The sequence below is a fragment of the Hemicordylus capensis genome, chromosome 7, assembly GCF_027244095.1.
Source record: "Hemicordylus capensis ecotype Gifberg chromosome 7, rHemCap1.1.pri, whole genome shotgun sequence".
NCBI classification, from domain to species: domain Eukaryota; kingdom Metazoa; phylum Chordata; class Lepidosauria; order Squamata; family Cordylidae; genus Hemicordylus; species Hemicordylus capensis.
In genome coordinates, this window is record NC_069663.1 from 2,062,026 (window position 1) to 2,086,309 (window position 24,284).

General features: G+C 49.9%; 1 protein-coding gene and 1 long non-coding RNA gene across 2 annotated transcripts in view; one reads left to right on the forward strand and one right to left on the reverse strand.

Annotated features, from left to right (window-relative positions):
• The window catches only part of LOC128332509 (uncharacterized), a 160,155-nt gene that overhangs the window by 36,216 nt on the left and 99,655 nt on the right, over positions 1-24,284 (reverse strand). The window lies entirely within an intron of this gene.
• Positions 15,370-16,195, forward strand: LOC128332517 (uncharacterized). Its single transcript, XR_008310675.1, has 3 exons — positions 15,370-15,506; positions 15,751-15,788; positions 16,069-16,195. It is a non-coding gene; the product is annotated as an uncharacterized LOC128332517 (long non-coding RNA).

The following is a 24,284-nucleotide window of genomic DNA, read 5'->3' on the forward strand; positions in this document are numbered from 1 at the left end:
CAGAGGTCAGGACATTCCTGTGAGAGGCATTTCTTCCATCCGGGATCTGGGAGCACCCACTCTCTGTTCGGATCCTTTTCCCAGTTCTGCACTCTCCCTGAGAAGCAGCAGTTGCAGAATATTCCATGGAGCGGGTGGTGTCCCCAGAAAGGACTTGAGAGCAGCCCACCAAGTAAGGGTGCCCGCTCCATTTCCAGGAAGGCACGGAGAGTCCTTCCATCACTATCAGTTCAGTGCTTCTAATTTTCAGGTGACCTATGATAAGGATGAGGCTGTGGAAGCCGTACTGGTGAGTGAGATGTGGCATAGAATGGAAGGGAATGCCCAAGCGAGGGCTCAGTCCAAAGTGTGTGTTTGGGGATGGAGCTATAGCAAGGAAGTCCGTGGGTAGTGACCACCTCTCTTCTGCTCTTTGATCTCTGCCAGGAAATTATGGAGGATGTCAAAAAGCATCCGGACCCTGGGTTCCTGCTGCGGTTAAGCCTGGACGCCGTCACGGAACTCACGTATGCTTATAGCCCACGGGGATTAAATAGGAGGGGGTTGTGTCAGGAAAGGGCAGTGGCAAACCAGGCCAGATCTGTAACTGGATCTCTCCTTTCCCAAAAGATGGCCATTAATGCGAAGGTTTTTCTTTTAGAAAGAAATCTTCTTAAGTACTATGGCCTCTTGCGAACCAGGGCCTCCCCAGACGGGGACTGGTCATTTTTGGAAAAATGAAGGGAAACCATCACAGACCTGTCATCGTTTTTGACGCTTGCTGGGTTGCCATGTTCCTCTTCTCTAGAGGAGCTTCCATTGGCTGGATCACCAGCCCTCCTCACACTACGAAATCTCATCTTTCTCCCTCCAGCAAAATGAAGCCGCCTATGCCCTTCAATCTCAAGGCAGCAGTCCTCAATGTGGCGGTGTCCGGGCTGAACCAAGTGGACCCAGGGACCCAGGTAAATTCTTCTTGGGCTTTTTTCTCTTGCGAAGAAAACGTGATAGCACTGTCAGTACCAGTGATTTTTCAATGTTGTATTCTCAAGACCGGTTGTGTCTCCTACTCATGACTGATCTTCTCTTTCCCCCCTCGAAGGAGAACATGGCATCCTTTAAGAAGATGCTCAGGGGGCTGCTGGAGGAGGCCCCCTCTGTCTACAGCACCATTGGCATCTTGAAGGTAAGCGCAATGAAAGCCCTATTGGGACGTTAGGTAGTAGATGCGTGCAGGTGTCTGAACGCTGGTACGTGCGTGACTGTAGTTGCATTTCTTTTCAAAGTGAACCTGGGCACGGGCCCCTCACAGGCCTGGTACAGAGAGGGAGTGTCAAGCAGTGCCTCTATTCAACAGCATGTATGAATTGCAGTCCCTGTGTCCAGATCTGCCCCTGTGCACTCTCCACTCGTGGCCCGAGTGTGCAACATAAGGTGTGAATGGGGCTTCTGTCTTCATCCTCTCCCACATCCGAACGTGGTCTGACAGAAAGAGGCAGCAGACCCCATCCACTTGGTGTATTCAAGATACATCTAGCTCACTTCCTTATTAGAAGACAACTGGCTGAGAAGACAGAGAAAACCATCACTCTCATAAGCAACTTTCAGAAATATTGATCAACTTTAGAATTGACTTCTAGAATTCTGAATGACAATTCAGAAATATGTCAACTTTATTGCGGGGGGGGATGTTTATATGGAATTTGATCCTCCTTAGACTCCTTTGGGACACAACCAAGGGATGTTCCTGTAGTGGAACAAATTCCTTCCGGGCTTAGCTCTCAGTAGCATGGCAAGGGATGATTTAGGCCAGTGCGATGACTCTGAGCTGCTGTTTCAACCCACAGGAGCTCCACAGGTATATTGAATCAGAGGAGCCCCGGCTGCAGGCTCTGGGCCGAGAAGCCTACGTCTACGTCCTGCAGCATGTGGCCAGACTGCCCAATGTGGAAGTAAGTACCCTGCTGTGGACATGGCTTGGCTCTGCTTCAGCATCCTCTGGGACCCCTTGTCAGCTTCCAGGTTCAGAAGAAGACCTCCCATTGGTCCCTGGTCACACGGGGGCAGCCTGGCAGCACACTTGCTGGAGAGGGGCTGTTTCCACTGCGGCTCACCGAGGAAGAGGAGGAACAGGACAGAGCTGTCACCCGCCCCCACCCCATGTCTCTTCTGGCTGCCCAGTGCCCAGAAGAGCCACACTCCATCTTTGGGAATCCTCAACTTTGTTCCCAACGGGATCATCTTCAATTCTTCACTGCTTTGGATATGGTGTCACACTGACATGAAAAAAACATGTCCGTCTTTATTTCTACAGCTGACCACACACAAGGCTCTCTTGCGCATTGAAGATGACTTGACTCATCATTTGATTCAAAGCACCATCAAAGGTAATGCCAATTTCCAGGGAAGTGGGGAGGGCAGAACTGTCTCCTTGGAATCCCAGAATGGGCCTGGGCGACAAAGGTCATCATTCGTCCAAGGAGCCCCAGTTTTGCTCTGACCTCTCTGTGGCAGGCCTCCCGAGTGGGCATGTTTCAAACTCCCAACCCCTCTCACATGGGCAAACACGGTTCTTCTTGGGAAAGTCCTTGCAGCTAAAGTGCGAGGTCTGGAAGCCATGCTTGTCTTCCGCTTTGGCAATCCCAGTGCAAAAAGTGACCCATTAGAACCTCCTCATTTATTCAACATGGACCTGTCCCTCCTTCACTCTTCTCTTAGCCAATTGAAAGAAGAAAACCCAATCTTTTCTCTTCTCTTCCCTTCAGATGATCTTGTCCTGGAGGACTTCAATGAGGAGGAGGAGTCTGCTAATTGTATGAGTATCAGAATGGAGCGGGTGGGAGTGGTTGAATAGCCATTTGAGCCGGAGACTCAATCTTTTGTCTTTTTGTTTGGTTTTCTAGGCTGAGAGAGAACAACTACTCCAACAATAATAGAACTTGGTTACCCAGTGGCAGTAGATTCAGGACAGACTGCTTTGCACAATGCATCTTTATGTTGCGGGATTCCCTTCGAGATGTCGGGAGTGCCACCGGCTTCGCTTAAGAATTATGCCAATTAATAGAAGATAGGTCTGTCGATAGACAGGTGAGCTCTGGGGAGCCCGGTGAAGGATTGCAGGTATCCCTCTGAGGGAATGGATGCTGAGGAAAAACAGAAGAAAGAACAGGGAAAGGCGGAGAGGACTTGCCCCAGCTTGTGGCCCATTTTATCCTCCGATGCCAATCTCTGGAAAAAAGATACTTTCCCCCTGCTTAGTTGCCTATGTGCCGTGAGCGTCTGGAGTTGCTTCTTGTGAATGGGTTGGTTGGTGGGTTGGGTATTTTTCGATCTCCCCTTTATGATACTAGTTGGAAAGAAAGTCACTTCTGCTGTATTAGATTGACTGGCCTGGATCATGTGACGTTCTTTCTTTCTTTCTTTCATGACAGGCTAGAACTACTGATGGATGGGCTAAAAGTCCAAATTCCAAAACAGCCATCCCAGCTCCTAGAGGAAAGGTCTCTCTCTCTCTCTCTCTCTCTCTCTCTCTCTCTCTCTCATTTTATTGAATGTAAGTATAAATAGCTGGCTCTTTCTTTCAGGTTTGAGGTCATTCAGTAATAAGTCTTCCCCAATGCAAACTCTTTTGAGGGTTACAATTTTATGTTTTGTTTCCCCCCAGTGTTATAGTAGTGTTGCTTGTCAATGTGAAAGTGGCTCTCATATGGAAACCCCGACACCTTCCGTGCACACGTAAGAACAGGATCACTGGTTCGTGTTCCCATATGGAAGTGTACACAAACATTGAATGCAGCTCTAAACCAGCCAGGATCCACCAAGCCAAGTGTCGTCATATACGTTGGCCCACCTGGCCTCAATGAACCTCCTGTCTTGGCTGCTGTCTTTGACTCAGCAGATCCCCATTTCTGTCATCCTGATTCCATCCCTTCGGTCTTGTGTTCCAGACAGCAATCGTGTGTAGGATCTGTAAAGCTTTTGCTCAAATTCCAAGAACAGTGGAATTTGAGTGGAATAATCTCACCTTACAGATACCCTTCAGGTTACTCCTGAAATGGGAAACATGTTCTTTGGCTCTAATTTCGTTTTCTGACATTAGAAACCAGATAGATCCAATTTGGAAGTATTTATTTTTTATAATTTATTCGATTTCTATACCGCCCTTCCAAAAATGGCTCAGGGAGGTTTAAACAGAGAAATAATAAATCAATAAGATGGATCCCTGTCCCCAAAGGGCTCGCAATCTAAGAAGAAACATAAGACAGACACCAGCAACTGTCACTGGAGATACTGTGCTGGGGGTGGATAGGGCCAGTTACTCTCCCCCGCTAAATAAAGAGAATCACCAAGTTAAAGGTACCTCTTTGCCAAGTTAGCAGGAGAAGCTATATTACTTCTAATGTGAAAAAGGTACATGATACAGAAACCCAATATTGATGCAAAGCAAAGAATTCATGGGATGGCAAAATCGTTTTTATTATGAACATTTTGCCTTTCCATTATCAAAATGATGTGGTCGCTAAGAGTTGACACCGACTTGACAGCACTCCATCCATCAATCACATGCGTGCCACAAAGAAGCAGTTCTTTTCTGCCCGCATTGCTTCTGCAAGCTCACGTTCAGCAGAGTTGTCTCGGGTTGTGAAAGGGTTAGTACATGACCCTCCTCCCTTGAATGAGTATTTGGATCCATCAGTTACCCACTTTGACATTTTAAAGAGATGTTTGCAGATAAAAACTCTCTTCATCCAATGGAACAGACTCTACAGGTAGTGCAGAGCCTACTGTGGAGGTGTCCGGCAGCTCCTCTTGCACAGTGAAATTGGATCATTTTCCATTTGTGAGCACGGAGGATGTGGACAAGCTGCTTGGGAGACTTCACTTGACAACCTGTTTTCTTGATCCTTGCCCAACATGGCTTATACCATCTAGCAAGGAGGTGATGGGATTAGGTCTTGGAAGCATCATTAATGCTTCTCTGAGGAAGGGCAGGATGCCTCCTTGCCTCAGGAAGGCCATGATTAGACCACTGTTGAAGAAACCTGCATTGGATCCCATTCTAGGCCTGTCTCCAACCTCCCATGGTAGGGCAAGGGGATTGAGAGGGTAGTGCCATCTCAGCTCCAGGAGTCTTGGAAGAAGGAGATGATCTGGGCCCATTTCAAAATGGCTTCCGGGTGGGCTATGGGGTTGAGAAGGACTTGGTTGGCCTGTTGGATGATCTCCAATTGGGAATTGACAGGGGGAGTGTGAGCCTGTGGATCCTTGTGGATGTCTCAGCCGATCCTTTTGATATCAGTGGATCATGGCACCTCCTGGAGCGCCTGAAGGGGTAGGGAGAGGGGTAGGGAGTGAGAGGCACCACTTTGCAGTGACTCCACTCCTACTTCTCATATAGGTCCCAGATGCTGTTTCTTGGAGATTGTTGCTCTTCCAAAGGAGAGCTATTGTATGGGGTTGCACAGGGCTCCATTCTATCTCCAATGCTTTTTAATATCTACATGGAACGGTGCAGGGAAATCGTCCGGGATTTGGAGCAGGGTGTTATCCATATACTGACACACAAACCTCTTTCTCCATCTCAACTTCATTAGGTAATGGCCTAACTTCCCGAAGGACTTACCTGGAGTCCGTGATGAGCCGGATGAGGGAGAACAAACTGAGGCTCAATCCAAGGAAGACAAAGGTACGCATGTTGGGGACATAGGAAGTGGCTTAGATCTGCCTGTTTTGGATGGAGTTACACTCTCCCAGAAAGAGCCCGTATGTAGTCTGGGAGTACTTCTGGACCCAAGCCTCTTCCTGGTCTCTCAGCTTGAGGCAGTGGCCAGGAGGGCTTTCTATCAGCTTAGGCTGATACGCCAGCTACGTCCATTCCTGGAGATAGACCAGCTGGAAACAGTGGCGCATATGCTAGTGACATTCTGCACTAGTGCCATGCACTGTACTTTGGGCAGTTTTTGTCTGTAGTATGCTGAATGTATGTAGAATACAGCAGCCAGGCCGGTCTCTGGGGCTTGGGCCCAAGATATTAAAGGAAATGCTACCTTCTTCATGAACCCTGCTGCTGCCTATTCAGATCATCTGGGGAGGTTTGGTTGCAGTTGCCACTGGTTCAGCTGGTGCTGACCCAAAACCCAGCCTTTTCTAGGGTTCCCCAGGACTTTGGAATGTGCATCCTAACTAAATCAAGTGTTTCTCTATTTCTTTCTATTCTCAGCATTTTTCACCAACTACGAATGAAAAGATTCCTCAGCCAATGCACACACTACACTGTGCTGCCAATAGAGTGTGGCCCGTGAAGCTCGTCACTCCCACCCTGATATCTCTACTGCCTAAAGTCCACAAAAAAGTCTCGGTCATCAGCTCTGATTCCAAAAAAGCTGACTTGGGTATCTACAAACCTTAAGTCTGCACAGTGACTTCCAGGCCAAGACAGGGATCATTACCATCCCAACATAGACTCGAGAGACCGCTCCACTCCCAACAAGGGAGACCCCAGAGAAGTCACACCAAGATCACCCTCCAATCCTGAAGGTGACATCGACAAAGCACATATGGAACATGATACCATCAACACTAGCTGATCTTCTCAAGACCGGCCACCTCCGGACTGAAAAGAATCTCCTGCACGATACCAATGATCTAGAAGAGACCCTACGTGATACCAACGCTCTCCGGGCCACAGGGAATCCCCTCACCATCTGTACTCTCCAAAACACTATCCCATAGGATTTGGCATATTGCTACTGAGAACCTCGACACTGAGACTACTCTCCATCTGATCATGCCTGATCGTTCCACTAACTTCTTCGACGACAGATCTGGCATTGGTGATAGAGGACGCTATCTTCACCCTTGCTCTTGGGCTCCACATCGAAACCAATATCCGGGGAGATTGGACCATCCAGACGCTCGGTCCCGATCACATTCTCCTCAGCACTGCCGGTCTTGGTCTCAGTCAAGAGACCAAAGAACTCAACCACCTAAGCAGCCGGACCTTGACCCTCTACCACCAAATTCCTGAACTGAAGAATCCGCCTCAGAGGAAGATGCTGAAACAGCTCTGGACATCGCATGGGGTTCCACACCTTCAGATCCAATTGGAGATCCCAGGCCTCTGTCTCCCTCGGAGTACCTGAAGCTCTTTCAGCACCTGGAGCCAAGAAAGGGAGGGCTAAACTGAATAGCATGCCCTACCATTTTTGAAAAATGCTGGAACCCAACTTGCCCTCATACATACAAAAAAGGATATTCCCAAAGAGGTGTTAATTCTCTTGGAAGGGTCAATCATGTGGAGCTTTGACTGCAAGAGGATGGATGGCAGAAGAATGTTGTTCAGAGCTGTGTAGTTATTGGGACCATTTTCAGCATTTTTTAAGTGCCAAAATGTCTTCAGAATCCGCTTACAGAATTCTGCTTCTTGAGTCTCAGCTTTCTGTCCCTCTTTGAAACAAAAAGCCAATGTCTAGGCACTGTGATTTTAGAAAGGTACGCAAATGGTTCTTAAGAGGATGTTGATACTGTTGAAGGACCCCTGGACCTTGAATGCTGAAGGACCCTGCTAACGGGGCAAAGAGGCACCTTTTTAACATGGTGATTCTCTTCATTTAGCAGGGGGAGAGTAACTGGCCCTATCCACCCCCAGCACAGCACCTCCAGTGACTCTTAGGTTTCTTTTTAGATTGTCAGCCCTTTGGGGACAGGGATCCATCTCATTTATATATGATTTCTCTATGTAAACCTCTTTGGAAACATTTGTTGAAAGTGGTATAGAAATATTTGTTGTTGTTGTTGTTGTTGATTTCCAGTGTCCAGAGGCCACAACTTCATGGCTGTGTACCCTTCCCTTTCCATCCCTATAGTCAACAGAAGCACAATAGTTTTGTTCAAAGTGAGAGAAATAATGGGAAGTGGTTTAATTTGCACCAGTTATCCCATCGCAGAACTCAACCTTGCCTGTGGCAGAATTTAGGCTGTCGGTGCACACACAGAATTGAGGCTGACAGCACACACAGTGCTGTCTGCATGCAGTTCTTCCAAATAACAGCATCATAAGAAGTTGTGCTCCAGTTCATGGCAAGGCTTTTTTAAAAACTGCATTGCGTTAACCCTCCTCCCCTTTATGTTACATAGGTCCCTGTTTTCCAAATCCACACTCTGTTGGACCGAGTTCATACAACTCAGGGTACGTGTACCGTGTGAAGCCCTCCAGTACATCGAAGTCAACCATGGAAGATACCTGTGAAGGCATGAGACTGCAAGACCTCACTACCCAATGTACAGCCCAATGGGATCTGGCCCATAGATGAAAGGGAAGACGTCATTCAACTCTACTGACCTGTCTATAAGACACAACAACCTCGAACAGGGATGTCCAACTCAGGGTCCGTGGGCTGGATCTATCCTGTGGCGCTCCACTGTCCAGCAGCCGAGCAGGTCCAGCTGATTCCTGCCGTGAGTGCCACCACATTCCCTGTCTTCCCTCTCGCCAGCACCGCTGCAGCGACCGCTGAGCAGGGGCCAGGAAGTCCATCACCAGCATGGCCAAGAAGCGGCCCTTATCCAGCCCTTCTTTCCCCCATCAGGAAGTCATGGCCAGAAGAGCTTTTCCCTTTTGAGATGCTTTCTTCATTTTGCCCAACAGAGCCAAGAAAGGATGTATTAATTGCGGGATTTTGTTTTCAGTATCATACAAAAATTGGTGTCTTTCACATTTTGACACCAAGCAAGGACAATAAACGATTTTCATGTTTTATTTTTCTTTCATGTGTACTGTTTATTGTAAACCTCCCAGAGACATACGTTTCGGGTGGTACATAAATACATTCAATAAAATCAATCAATCGATACTGGAACTCTGATCCTGGAATCTTATTTTCTCTCTCTCGGAGTAGTTCTTCAAACTGGCCATCATGCAAGCACATCGCTTGGAGCTTGTGCAGGCAAGGCATCAGCCCGGGCACTGCTGCCTCCGCTCCTTCCATAAAGAGCAACTTTCAACACATTTAACGGGTGAGGAGCGGGCCGTGCCCTTCCTTCCAGCCGCCCTGATTGATCGGGAAAGGAAGGATTGAGACTCATCAGCACAGGAAGTGCGGAAGAGTCAGATCAGGGGTCATAGAGTAGAGGCAGGTAGAATAGTGGAGGGAGACCCCCACTCACGGCCTCTACTCCCAATGCCCCTAGGGGTCCGCAGATACAGGATCCATGGATAACTGGGTTTGAATTCAACCTGAGGACAACTTCAGCCATGCCCTTTTAATTCCACAATGCTCCCATGATATCTGTAAAGAAGATCCAAAGCAGGCCCAGGGAATGAATGAAGGGGCTTCCTTTCATATCACCATCTCTGGGAGGGCTATAAAGGGTTCTGCTTTACAGGCAAGCCCTGTTCTCCATGGATCCTCCTCCTTCATGGCCAGGAGGCATGTTGTTGCTGGCCCTAAGAGACTCAAAAATCTCCTGAGCATCCTGGAAAGGGTGCCAGACAAGGAGATATCAGGGAGGGTCTTAACTCTCTGTAAAACAGACCAGGGGGCAATACATGTTGGATGGTTTCAATCTCCCTCTAACCACAAGGGCAGATTCTATCTTCCCTAGGTATACTCTTTATTCTCTAAGCCTGCACAGCCGACGGGAGCAGGTCATACCTTGCTCTAAAGGAAGCTCTCAGATAGCACGGGTTCTCTAGACCGAATGGAGAATTGCACAGAAAAAGCAAGAGTGTGTTGCTGTGTTGAAGAATTTGTGGCTTTGGAGATGACAAACTTGGTCCGGGGGTGACCAGCTCCTGCCACATTCATCCTGAACTCTATCTTCAGCGAGGTGCGGTGAAGCATTGGCTGCTAGGTGCCATCCACCAGAGTGAGAAGCACAGAGACTTGCATAGACCAGCATGCCTACCAGGGGGAGGAGAAAGGTGTGTGGGTCTGCTGGCCCTCCCCTCCGCTCTGCTCTTTGGCAGCACAGGCTTGCACATGGGCTTCTTGCATGTAACTGCGGATGGCACTTGCACAAAACCATTCATGGTCTTCTCTTTCATCTCCCTGACGCACCTCAAGGCTGTCAGGCAGATCAAGGAGAGGGACAGTACACACTTCTTTGCTTGTAACAACAGTTTCTAACTGAAGTTGAGGATTCCAGTATAAAAGGATCTCTTCCTTGGGATTCTCGCTACTGAGTTCTGCATGGTGTCAAGACATGCTGCTCTCTGCTGGATTGACACCTCTTCCTGATCCGTCTGTTGTTTCTCATGTGGTAACAAATGTGGTCACATCTTCAAGAGAAGTGTAGTTTTGTTTTCCACAGCAGAGCTGATAATAGCAACTTCCTTACAGTACGTTCAATTTCAAAAGGAGCACGGAAGTCTCCTGAGCAGAGACAAATGAAGAGCTTTCTCTCTCCCTCCCTCCCTCCCTCCCTCCCTCTCGTAATATCAAATACATCTCATGGACAGCATCAAAACTTCCATATGGCCTAGAAAGCTGGGCTTTGGAATATGTTGAAGACAATCTAACTAGCAGAAAAAACCCACAGTAGGATGTTGGTGCACTTGTTCCCAGGGTCGGTGCCAGACTCTTTTGCGCCCTAGGCAAACACATTGACACTCGACACTCCGCAACCCCCTGAGGTCTGGGGTCTGCACTCTGCTGCCTAGTTGGCCTAACGGTAGCACCAGCCCTGCTTGTTCCTCACAAGGGGGACACAGAACTGTAAGGCACTTGCATCTTGACCTGGAACATGCTGAAGGTGCCTCCGATTAGAACACTCTTTGAAAGTGAAGATCCTTTTGACATGTAATCCTGAACCTGAGACAAGGAAACCCTCCAACAGAGGCCAGGCTGCTTGCTTCTCGCCAGTGATGATGAGAACTTGCTGCATCTCTCTGTGTGAACAAGCCAAAGGTATGAGCAGGGACTGACTGATGTTGAATACATGTTGTGGAGGAGGTGCCGACTGCTTTGGCTGCTAGCCCAACCAGAGTGGTCGCGCTTGGAGATCGGTCTCACCATGCCCCCAATCCCCCTTAGCAATGCGAGTCTCCAGTTGTGATGGTTTAGTTCCCGAAGGAACCAGCAGCCTCACCACCCACAGACCGGTGAGCATGGTGGCAGCCTGGTGTGGGATCACTTCAAGTTGTGCCTTAGTGACCATAGACATGCTGTCTGCACCTACTGGGTAGCAGGTACTGGGTAGTACTGGGTAGTAGGTACTGTCTGCACCTACATGGGTCAGCAGGGGAAAGGACCCCAAGCGTCTTGGGACGATGGTGGTGGTGCTGCACCTGCGACCCCTTTCACCTGGGGGTCCATTCTCCTGCTGGCAGCAATGGGTCTGGCGTGCCCTCGGCTAGCAGCAGCAGCTGCTGCTGCTCCCAAGCCTCTAGGATTCGAAGGGCACTTGCAATAGGGGGCTCCCACCACACAGGCCCTGCTAGGGCCCATAGCTAGCCTCAATGTACAGCCTGGGACACACCCTGGCTACGGGACCCTGCTGCTCCCATGGCGCTCTTGTGGAGAATCGCCACAAGATAGCCGGCCATTTCCACCGGGGTGAAAAGGCTCAGTGCATGCTGAAGGAGAGGCAGCTTGAGCTGGACCTACCTGAACACCTGATCCCTCAGGAGATTCCTACCCAGTGGAACTCTGACCTTCTTCTGCGGAATGGTTTGGTTGGGGGGTTTTCTGCTCCATGCTGTGCCTCAGGAGAGGCACGGAGGTTTGATTCTGTAATGTCCTTTTCTCTGCACTGAGTGTAATGCTTTTCTCTTGTCAGTATAACAACCTGGTTTTGCTGGATCTCAGATTGACAAAAGCAGTACTCGGCTTCCTTCCTTCCTTCCTTCCTGCCTGCCTGCCTGCCTGCCTGCCTGCCTACCTTCCTAGAGCTCTGGTTTGGCAGACTGTGTGTGAGATGGTGTTGTGGAGAGAAAGGGACAGTGGCAGCTCAGCTCTATGTGTCTAATATTTCTTGGTGATTGCCGTGATGAGCTCTCTATCTAGGGTTCCCTTTGAGGACGATCAGGAAGCTACAGCGGGTCCAGAATGAAGCAGCTCGCCTTCCCATGGGTGCCAGAAAATATGATGGGTAACACCTCTCCTGCAGTCATTGCACTGGTTCCCTATTGGCTTCCGAGTTCAATTTAAGGTCCTGGTTCTGACCTTGAAAGCCTTGCAGGGCTTGGCGCCTGTCTACCTACAGACCCGCCTCTCCCTTTCCAGTTACATCCCTTCCGGTTAGATCGTCTCAGATGGCCCTTTCGTCGGTCCCTGATTTCCGAGTGGTTCGGGGCTCTAGGACCTCGGAAAGGGCCTTTTCGGTTGCTGCCCCACTTCTTTGGAACACTCTTCCCCTTCAGATCCGTCTAGCCTCTTCCTTACTGATCTTCAAATCTCTATTGAAGACTTTTCTTTTTCACCAGACTTTTGCCCTGTACTTTAAATACTTGTTTTTTGTTAGTTACTTGAGTTTTTAATTTAGAACGTGATTTTTAATGTTGCCTTGTTTGCATGTTTTTGTGCACTGCCCGGAGTCTTCAGAGTGGGCGGTAGATTAAATGTTTCAAAAAAATAAAAAAATAACTGGCTTCTGGGGGCACCAGAGCGGGTTGAGCATGATGGGTACTACCCACCACCCAACCCACAGAGCAATTGGGAAATCAGGTGGTTTTTAATGATTTCTTTTTAATTGTGTCAGGGTCATTTCAGTCCATTGCCCTACTGAGCCAGAGAAAATTACATCTGGTGAGAGCTAGTCTCTCAGTTGGTTTTCTGGGAGGACTAGTCTTCCCATTGGTCAGCCTTTTCCTTCCCAATGTCAGCAAGGTGCCAGCTCTGCCAATTAATCTAATAGCAGCAGTCCTGCACGTGGCCGTGTCCAGAGTCAACCAGCTGGACCCAGGGACGCAGGGATATACTTATTGAGCTTTTTTCCTCCTGTGCCACAAACTCCTGCTGCTTCCACTCCCGGGCTACTTGTCTCATTTGAGACCACTTCAGAATCTTTTCTATGTAAGGATGCCCCAGTTTTGCTTTGTCATAATATGTTCTATGATGAAGGGAGAATTCAGTGTCAACTGAAAATCTCCTGGTTGGCCCCAACTGGAACCCGAAGCAAAGCCCTGTAGTGGTAACCAGTTCAGAAGATGGCGTTCCATAATTCCATCATTGCTTTCATTCAGAAAGACTGGCATGATGCTTTCTTCTCAAGTCAAGTCCCATGGTTGTCTTTTTCTAGAGTTACATGGCAAACTAAAGAGTTTGGATATTATCCTGTAGGAAATGTAACTAAACTGGTTCAAGGTGTTTGAACTGCTTACCAAAACACTTTGGAAAGTGAATCTTTGAGCCCACACTGAACGGGAGAGTTCCAAAAGAATGACCAAGTTTGAAATGGTGTGACTCCCTGCACAGGTGGTTTCTTACTTTTCTGAGATTTAATGTATAAGCTCTTCTTCCAGGTTAATTGTTAGCACCCTTTCCCACTTCCATATGTCCTGGTGGTTTCTTGGCCCAACTGGAATCAAACACAATACCATGATAAGCATGAGTGCTTTTCCAATGTTGCATTCTCAAGACCGGTTGTCACTCATACACTCATGTCTGATCTTTTCTCCCCCCCCTAGAACGAGAACATTGAGGCGCTCCAGAGGATGATCAGGGCTTTGCTGGAGGAGGCCCCCTCTGTCTGGAACTTAATCAGCATCTTGAAGGTAAGAGCAATGAAAGCCCCATTCAGACAGTTGGTAGTACATGTGTGCAGGTGTCTGAACATTGGTACGTGATTCTGTGTGCATGACTGTAGTTGCTTCGTTTTAAAAGTGAACCTGGGCACGGGCCCCTCACAGGCCTGGTCCAGCTAGGAAGTGTCATGTAGTGCCTGAAAACAGGACTGCCTAATGGTTACATGGTTTCCATTCACCCCTGAGCTCGTTCATGGTTCTTCTCTGCAACTTTGCCAGCTCTAACATAATCTGGCTGAGCTGGGCTGACCAGAACTGCACCCCATATGTCAAAGGTCTCTGCCCCAAAGCGTTGGGGCAGCTGTCTCGACCCAATTCCTCAGCCAGAAGGAGGACGGTGGACCACCTGGAAGCCTATTGGGCTACCTGTATTGCTGCCCCTCCTTCTGTTCTGCACTCCTTCCTTGCCCCATTGGCCCCCTCTCCTGCCAATGTTTGCTTAAGGGTCGCATTCTCACCTTCTCCCTGCTAGGTTGTGAAGCGTCTGCCTTTGCTGTAGGCAGATCTTTAAATCCTCCACCACCAGTGACTCTAGCAAGGGTAAGCCACCCAGAGGGAGGTTCTGGTGACTAACCAATTGTATTGAGCCCACTCCAGCGCCACCTCGAACTCCCTCAGGGGGCACCCCAGCCGTCTCCGGAGTCACCATCGGTGATGAGGTGCCCCAGGCTCCTGGCGAATGGTTGGGACTGGGGCTGACTCTTTGGGGAAGGTGAGCCAGCTGGTGCTTGGGAGCCCGGAAGCCAGCCTGAATTCCAACAAAGGGAATTCCCGTTGGTTAATTCCTCATGGGAAATCAAGTCCTGAATCCTCCCTCCCTTCCCATTCTTCTTTCCTTCCAGGTCTGACAACTGTCCTGGAGGAAGTGGACAGAGCTGAAGTAGGGAACCATTGAGTAGAGGGCCTTCCTCCACAGAGCTCAAGACATCTGTGTGAGAGGCATTTCTTCCATCCGGGATTTGGGAGCACCCACTCTCTGCTCGGATCCTTTTCCCAGTTCTGCAGTCTCCCAGAGAAGCAGCAGTTGCAGAATATTCCATGGAGCGGGTGGTGTCCCCAGAAAGGACTTGAATGCAGCCCAGCAAGTAAGGGTGCCCGCTCCATTTCCAGGAAGGCACAAAGAGTCCTTCCATCACTAACAGTTCAGTGCTTCTAATTTTCAGGTCATCTTCAGCTGGATCCAGTTTTTGTCCGCCATAATTGAGGATGTTAAAGACGTCAGGTCGCTGGGTGGTCAACTCCTGTCCTATGATGAGGCCGAGGCCGTGGAAGCCGTACTGGTGAGTGAGATGCAGCAGAGAATGAAAGGGAATGCCCTAGTGTGGGCTCAGTCCAAAGTGTGTGTTTGGGGGTGGAGCTATCCCAAGGATGTTGGGGCAGCTGTCTCGACCCAATTCCTCAGCCAGAAGGAGGACGGTGCACCACCTGGAAGCCTATTCGGCAACCTGTATTGCTGCCCTCCTTCTGTTCTGCACTCCTTCACTGCCCCATTGGCCCCCTCTCCTGCCAAAGTCTGCTTAAGGGTCGCTTTCTCACTTTCTCCCTGCTCTCTTCTAGGCTGCGAAGAGTCTGCCGTTGCTGCAGGCGGCTGTTTAAGACCTCCCCCACCAGTGACTCCGCCAAGGGCAAGCCCCCCAGAGGGAGGTTCTTTAAACGGAAACACCGCGTTGAGCCTACTCCAGCACCACCTCCAACTCCCACAGGGGGCTCCCCGGCAGTATCCAGAGTCACCATCGATGAGGAGGTGCCCCAGGTTGGGACTGGGGCTGACTCTTTGGGGAAGGTGAGAGAGCTAGTGCTTGGGAACCTGGCAGACTTGTGGGTCCGAATGAAAAGGCCTTTGGTGAGCAGTCGCTTCCCTTTGGGAGATGCTAATCTCTCATTATTCATATAGGCTGGCTGACTTGGGCTGTAACCTAGAACTGGTAGCCCGCCTTAATTCCAAGAAAGGGAATCCCCGTTTTTAAATTCCAAATGGGAATCAAACTCCTTAAACCCACCCACCCCCGACTCTTCTTCCCTTCCAGATCTGACAACTGGAGTGGAGAAAATGGAAAGAGCTGAGGTAGGGATCCATTCAGAAAAGGGCCTTCCTCCCTAGAGCCCAGGACATTTCTCTGAGAGGCATTTGCCCCATACGGGATCTGGAAGCACCCACTCTCTGCTCTGATCCCTTTCCCACTTCTGCATTCTCCCTGAGAGGCAGAAGCTGAATATTCCATGGAGGGGGTGGGGTCCCCAGAAAGGACCTGAGAGCAGCCCACCAAGTAAGGGTGCCCGCTAAATTTCCAGGAAGGAATGGAGAGTCCTTCCATCACTAACAGTTCAGTGCTTCTAATATTCAGGTCATCCTCTGCTGGGCTGAATTCTTGACGTCCGTTATTGACGGTATTAAGGATGCCAAGTCCTGGGAAAGTGAGATGCTGTCGTATGAAAAAGACAAGGCTGTGGACGCCGTACTGGAGAGTGAGATGTGGCAGAGAATGGAGTAGGATGACCAAGCGCAGGCTCAGTCAAAACCTGACTGCCAAAAGTGTGTGTTTGAGGCTGGTGCTATTCCAATGAAGTCCATGGGTACTGACCAACTCTCTTCTGCTCTTTGATCTCTGCCAGGAAATTATGGAGGACTGTCTGTGGCAGGACTCCCAAGTGGACATGTCACAAACTCTCAACCCCTCTCACAGGGGTAAAAATGGTTCTTGCAGGCAAAGACCTTGCAGCAAAACTGTGAGGTCTGGAAGCCATGCTTGCCTTCTGCTTGGGGAACCCCAAGGCAAAAAGTGACCCATTAGACCCTCCTCCATTTGTTCAATATGTATAAGTCCCTCCTTACCTAAATCAATTAACATCAGAATATTACGTCTCTTCTCTTCTCTTCTCTTCTCTTCTCTTCTCTTCTCTTCTCTTCTCTTCTCCTCTCCTCTCCTCTCCTCTCCTCTCCTCTCCTCTCCTCTCCTCTCTTCTCTTCTCTTCTCTTCTCCTCTCTTCTCTTCTCTTCAGATGGCCTTGTCTTCGAGTACTTCCATGAAAAGGAGGAGTTTGTCTGATCGCCCATTTGCTTCCTTTTCTTTTTAATGCTCCTAAAGCTAGGAGAATAGCTGCCTGGAAGTATTATATGTTTTTAAGAATACATATCATACCATATCATATCATATTACATGATTGATTTTAACAATGACTTTGAAATGGTTCTGTATTGTATTTTGTATTTCCTTCACCCCTCCCCCCTTTTTGATCTGTTATGATTTAATTTTTTGTTTGTTTTATCTTAATAAGTACAGTTTATTGTTCTTATTCTTATTTGCATTCTTATTCTTACTATTAGTGAGACTGCTATATATCTTGAATTTCTGCCCAGACATTTACGAAGCGACATAACAGCTAGGGGAAGCACTGTGCCTTGTAGAGGTGCACCAGGCAGAAATTCATCTGGGGCATCTCTAGGAAGTTGATTGGGGAAGCTGCAATTCTGGAATGTCTGCCTTAGGAGCCCATGCAAGTTTTTTGGGGGGGAGGTGGTTAGTTTAGCAAGAAGCCAAGGGTGGAGAGAAGCTCCGAGCAGCATGGAGGGTTGTTCCATGGAGAAAACCATACCATCATTTCTGAGTTCCTCTTTTCTTCTCGTCTCCCTTGGAGCGTTTGTGCCCACAGACTCCCAAGCTCACCTCTTGGCTGAGGGAGACGCTGCTACACTGCTACAGGTCCATGCAAATGCCTCTTGCTTGGAAGCACTCACTCAGACAATTGGCTTGGATCACTCCAGAGGAGCCCACTTGAGGTTTGCCGCCAATGAGGTTTGCTGAGCACAGGATCCTGGGAGCAAGCTGCACCTTCCAATCGAGTGCCCGGAAAGAACAGCCTTGGCAAGGCCTGGCAAGCTTACAAACCAAGGCCAAAATTCAATTCAAATGAAACCAAGGCAGACCCTGCTTAGCTAAGGGGACAAGTCACGCTTGCTACCACAAGATCAGCTCTCCTCTCCTCTGAGACGGGCGCTCTAGGCACCCGTCTCTGTGTGCACGCAGGCAACAAGCAGCCCAAGCACCCATCTGATCCCAGTGCCGGGGTAAAGGGCACGCTCGCACCCTCAACTTTGTCTAAAGGCTGGGCTTCAAAGTGGGGTTAGGCGGGCCAGCAGTGCCAGGGATGCCTGCGCTGCAGACGAGCAGCCTGGCTTAAACTGCTTCTTCTGGGAACCGTCTTCCTGAGAAACATAGCTAGGAGAGTGAAGAGGGGAGCAGACCGCAGGAGAGAAGCCACCCCCACCCCCACCCCGGTCAGTCAAGAGCAGAGAGCAGGAAATCACGGAGCTGGAATTGCTCCAGCAGCGGAGAGGCAGAAACCACTCGGTGGTCGCAGTGAAGGAGCTCAGCCTGTTACAGGGGAAAGGAGGAAGTTTTGGGGGAAACATATCGGCAGCCAGTGTAGCTCCTTCCATACAGGAGTGATGTGGTCTCTCCGAGATGACCCAGAGACCAACCTGGCTGCCCCATTCGGCAGAGTAATGATCCCAAATCCCATGATCCCGTGTCATTCCACTCCTACAAGAAATCCCATCGTTCTGGCACAAAATGATACAACTGAGCATGCTCAGAGGCCTCATTCCTGGCTCTGGGGTTGGTCAGGGGGCAGGCAGGTCCACTGGTCCCTTCCCCATTCACAAAGGCAGGGGGTTCTCCAAGGCACCATTGCTGTGGAGACGGATGGGGCTCTCCTGTGCCGCAGCGGTGAGTTCCAGAGGTTCCTGGTAGAGTGGCGAGCAGCAAAAGATGGATCCCCTGGATGAGAACATGGCAGCACTGTGTGTGTGTGTGTGTGTGTGTGTGTGTGTGTGTGTGTGTCTGATTGCCCTGAAAAGTGCCTGACCCAGTTTTGGCTTCTCTCCTCCCAGGGGCCGGAAGGTGATCATGGCGCCAAGCCAGTGGGCTTGTGAAGATCCTAGCAGGACGTGAGACCTGCCGGCCATCTGCTGCGCTTGGCTTAGTGGCCACAATGACTGGGAATGAAGCCCTGCTCTGACCTGAAGGAAGGAGGTTCCTTGCCTGGACCCCAATTGACACACACACACCTCCTCTGCCAAGCCTTCTGCTCCTCAGCAGCTCTATTACCCACATTTAGTGGGCGCCTCCCTCATGCCCTGTAACACCTGTGTGAAGAAGTCTCCCTTTGAAGACCCGGGGGGCCAAATGTTCAGAATATTCCTCCTGCCCCTTGGAGGAAAGGCACGGTCCTTTTTGTCCCCTTCCATGTGTGCTCAGGGATGGACTTCACACTGGATCCTGCAGGGTTGCCAACCTTTTTGCTAGCCTGACTCCTGTGCCTTGAAAAAGAGCTTGACAGTCCAAAATTAAGCAGATGAAGCTTTTGCTGCAATGGAAATGAAGAGATGGGGAAATCTTCATCAGTTTAATTTCGATATGCCAGGTTTCCTGTAAAAGCATAAGAGCAGGAGCAGGTAGAGAGTTGGCAACCCTGCCTGCTGGTGCCTCGTGCCCACCACTGGGCCTGGGAGTTCCGCCATCCTTGTTTAGATCCAAATATGGCCGTTGCTGGAGGGGGGGTCCCCGTCCGGGAGTGTTTACCGGTCGCCATGGCGCTGTGGTTCTGACGGATCCTGATGGGGCTGGAGGTTCCGCTGCTGCCTTCAAACTCTCTGGACTCGACTGTTGGCAGGAGGATTTTCTGGCCTCTCCTGCTGCTCACGGCATATTTCCATCCAATTTTGGCCGTGAGGGAGCGCAGAACATGGCCTCAGGCAAGGAGTCCAGAGTGAGTGTCCACCGCCCTGCCCCAAATAGGTTCAGTGTAGCTTTGGTGGGGGGGGGGAGACCCAGAGGGGTTGGATTTGGGTCCAGGTGGAGACATTTAGGAAGTGAGACTGTCCTGGACCCTTTGAGCTGACCAAGGTGGGCATGAATGAACTGGCCCAGCGCACCTTCACAAGGACTTCATGGAGCACCAGCCCCCCATGGATGGCTCAGAGCTCCATCAGCCCCGTCACTCCTCCAGGACCTCATCCAGCAAGAAAGCAGAGAGTGGAGCCACCTGCACAGAACGGGGAAGGGGCTCCCGGCCTCTCCGAGATCCCCGCAGTTTTCCCCTTCAGAGGGGCAGGGTGGCCATATGAGGGACTTGAAGAAAATAACACTGGTCATTCTTGGGAGTTGAGCATGACTGGAATGGATGGTGAGAAGGGCCCAGGCTCAGGAGCATTTCAGCATCCAGCAACACCCCTGCAGCGAAGCTCCCCCTCTCTCTTTCTCTTTGGATAGATGGTGATGAGCTCCATTTCTGGGAAGGCTTTTTCCTCTGTAGCTTTGCATGGGGTTATATGAGTTCTATTGTTTGTTAGCCATTATTTTTAAATTAAAAGGAAGATATCAATTTAATGGAATGCGGCGGGGGGAGGAAGGTGGATAGAAATGGCAAATTCTGCAAAGTGGGAGTTGCAGGTTCTGTGGAGGATGGGAATTGCCCCCTCTGGATGAAGGGGGGGGACCCCCAGGGGTTGGATTTGGGTCAAGGTGGAGACATTTAGGAAGCGAGACTGTCCTGGCCCCTCTGGGCTGAGCTTGTAGGGCAGGAAGGGACTGGCCCAGCCCGTCTTCACGGGGTCTTCATGGAACAGCAGCCCCCCATCGATGGGTCAGAGCCCCATCAGTCCCCTCCGTCCTTCAGGACCTCATCCAGCGAGGAAGTGCAGAGTGTAGCCACCTGCACAGAGGAAGGGAAGGACCAACTGGCCTCTCCGAGATCCCTGCAGCTTCCCCCTCAGAGGGGCAGGATGGCCATATGAGGGACTTTAAGAAAACAACACTGGTCATTCTTCGGTAAAAGAAATGAAATGTTGAGGAGGGGGGATGGAGGAAGGATAGAAAGGGCCAGTTCTGCCCAGGGGGAGTCGCAGGTTCTGTGTAGGATGGGAATTGCCTCTCTTGATGTGGCCTGGCTCCTCTGCTCTGAGCAAAAGCGTGACCTGTTTGAGCTGGTGAAGCCATTTCTAGGCTAAGGAGATGGGAAACTGCTTCACTAGCTTAAGATCTGCATGTCAGGCATCTGCTGAAGTCACAGGAGCCGGACCAGTTAACGAGTGGGCAACCCTGCCTCTTGATGCCTTGTGCCCACCACTGAGGCTGGGAGTTCCGCCATCCTTGTTTAGATTCAAATATGGCAGTTGCTGGAGTGGGGATCCCCAGCCGGGAGTGTTTACCGGTCGCCATGGCACTGAGGTTCTGATGGATCCTGATGGGGCTGGAGGTTTCGTTGCTGCCTTCAAACTCTCTGGACTAGACCGTTGGCAGGAGGACTTTCTGGCCTCTCCTGCTGCTCACGGCCAATTTCCGTCCCATTTTGGCCATGAGAGAGTGCAGAACATGGCCTCAGGCAAGGAGTCCAGAGTGAGTGTCCATGGACATGCCCCAAATATGTCAATGAGATGGGGGGGAGACCCCCAGGGGTTGGATTTGGGTCCAGGTAGAAACATTTAGGAAGTGAGATGTCCTGGCCCCTTTGGGCTGATCCTGTTGGGCAGGAAGGGACTGGCCCAGCCCTTCTTCACGGGGTCTTCATCAGGGGGGTATCAAGCATGGGGCAGGCTGGGCATGTGCCCTGGAAGCCACATGAAGGGGGAGCACCATTTTTAAAAATTAAAAAACAATAAATAATGGCCACCAAAAACAAAATGGCCACTGCACATGCTCAAATGGCTTCTCTGTGGCCCTAGGTCATGCCAAGCCTCACAGAGGCCATTTGAGCATGCGCTGTGGCCATTTTGTTTTCAGCGGCCATTTTTTAAAAACAAAATTTATTGTAATAAATGGCCACTGCACATGCTCAAATGGTCCCTGTGAGGCCCTAGAGGACAGAGGATAGAGGGGAACATTTGCTTACCCCAAACGGCCTTTACCAAGCCCCCCGAAGGGGCGACAGGTAATTTTTGTAAAAAATATATAAAAATATAAGTCACTGTACACATATTTAGTTTGGCACTATGTATGGAGAATCGGGGCTTGTGAATGCTGAGCTGAAGCTTATGAGCTAGGATTGTATTCATTTGCTCTTACTTTGCTTCTTGTGATAAGTGAGTTAAATGTAATGTCTTAATAATATGGCTATTAATGGTGAGTTTGTCTTTGAATCAGTGTGAAATCCTTAGTATTAAGGCCCACTGGGAGTTTCTTGCTCTCTTTCTCTCATTTTAACTGTCTTTCTGAAAGACTAGAATATATTCCAAGCAGTGACACAGTTTACTCTGCATATCCTTAAATTATTTTCAGAGTATCTGGATTCTCTGGATTCAAATTCTCCATTTATTTTAAAAACTGATTTAATAGTGATGCTACAATGCATAGTAGAGAATGAGACAGGCACTTCTCTTTAGTTTTCCAAGTATACCTCCACATAGTATTTGGGTATTTCATGAGCTGCAGCATACTGAAATGTGTAGTTTCCCAGCAATTTTTGGACTGGCTACATCCACTGCTAAATAGTTTTTGAGATATTAAAAGATTAAGAAGCTTGACTTGTATTTTTCAGCTGTTATTATGGTAAAGTTCTCTGAAAGATGGGTGTCAGATGTTTGGACAGGGGGCGCAATTTCAGTGCTTGCCCCAGGCGCTATTTTCCCTAGATACGCCTCTGGTCTTGGATGGCTCAGAGCTCCACCAGCCCCCTCCCTCCTCCAGGACCTCTTCCAGTGAGGAAGCACAGAGTGGAGCCACCTGCACAGAACAGGGGAAGGAGCTCCTGGCCTCTCCGAACTCCCTGCAGTTCCCCCTTCAGAGGGGCAGGATGGCCATATGAGGAACTTTAAGAAAACAATACTGGTCATTCTTGGGGGCTGAGCATGACTGGAATGGATGGTCAAAAGGGCCCAGGCTCAGGAGGATTTTAAACATCCTGCAAGACCCTGCTGCGAGGCTCTCTCTCCTTCTCCCTCTTTGGACAGATGGTGACAACCTCCTTGTTTTGGAAGGCTTCTTCCTCTATAGCTTTGCATGAGATGATATGAATTCACTATTTTTCGATTAAATGTAAGATATAAATTGAATGGAATGGGGTTGGGGAGAAGGAGAGAGGATAGAAATGTCCAGTTCTGCCAAATGGGAGTTGCCGGATATGTGGAGGATGGGAATTGCCCTCTCTTGATGTGGCCTGGCTCCTGTGCTCTGAGCAAAAGTGTGACCAGTTTGAGCAGGTGAAGCCATTTCAAGCCTAAAAAAGAAACAGTGGTGTTCTAATTCTAACTGTGGTTGGGAGTGCCAGGGCACATTTAGTTTCATGCTATGTCCAACAATGAACCTCCATTGTGATCAGCAAAAAGGCCGCCATTTTGGCCGCGAGAGAGCACAGAACATGGCCTCGGGCAAGGAGTCCAGAGTGAGTGTCCACTGACATGCCCCATATAGGTTAATGCGGTGGGGGTGGAGACCCCCAGGGTTGGATTTGGGTCCAGGTAGAGACATTTAGGAAGTGAGACTATCTTGGCCCCTTTGGGCTCACCCAGGTAGGCAGGAAGTGCAAGCCCAGCCCATCTTCACTGGGTCTTCATGGAGCACCAGCCCCCCATGGATGGGTCAGAGCCCTGTCAGCCCCCTCCCTCCTCCAGGACCTCATCAAGAAAGGAAGTGCAAAGTGGAGCCACCTGCACAGAGGAAGGGAAGGGGCTCCTGGCCTCTCCGAACTCCCTGCAGTTCCCCCTTCAAAGGGGCGGGAAGGCAATATGAGGGACTGGAAGAAAACAACACTGGTCATTTTTGGGGGCTGAGCATGACTGGATTGGATGGTCAAAAGGGCCCGGGCTCAGGAGCATTTAAGCATCCAGCAACACCCCTGCAGGGTCTCTCTCTCTCTCTCTCTCTCTCTGGTCAGATGGTGATGATGCCCTCCTTGTTTTGGAAGGTTTCTTGCCTGTAGCTTTGCATGAGATTATATGTTCTGCCAAATGGGCGTCGCAGGTTCTGTGGAGGATGGGAATTGCCCCCTCTTGATGGGGGGTGGGGGGGAGACCCCCAGGGGTTGGATTTGGGTCAAGGTGGAGACATTTAGGAAGCGACACTGTCCTGGCCCCTCTCATTGCCCTGTAACAGCGGTGTGGAGAAGTCTCCCTTTGAAGACCCGGGGGGCCAAATGTTCAGAATATTCCTCCTGCCCCTTGGAGGAAAGGCACGGTCCTGTTGTCCCCTTCCATGTGTGCTCAGGGATGGACTTCAGTCTGGATCCTGCAGGGTTGGCCTGCAGGGTTGCCAACCTTTTTGCTAGCCTGGCTCCTGTGCCTTGAAAAAGAGCTTGACAGTCCAAGATCAACCAGATGAAGCTTTTGCTGCAATGGAAATGAAGAGATGGGGAAATCTTCATCGGTTTAATTTCTATATGCCAGGTTTCCTGTAAAAGCATAAGAGCAGGAGCAGGTAGAGAGTTGGCAACCCTGCCTGCTGGTGCCTCGTGCCCACCACTGGGCCTGGGAGTTCCGCCATCCTTGTGTACATTCAAACATGGCGGTTGCTGGGGGGGGGGGTTCCCCAGCCGGGAGTGTTTACCGGTTGCAACGGATCCTGATGGG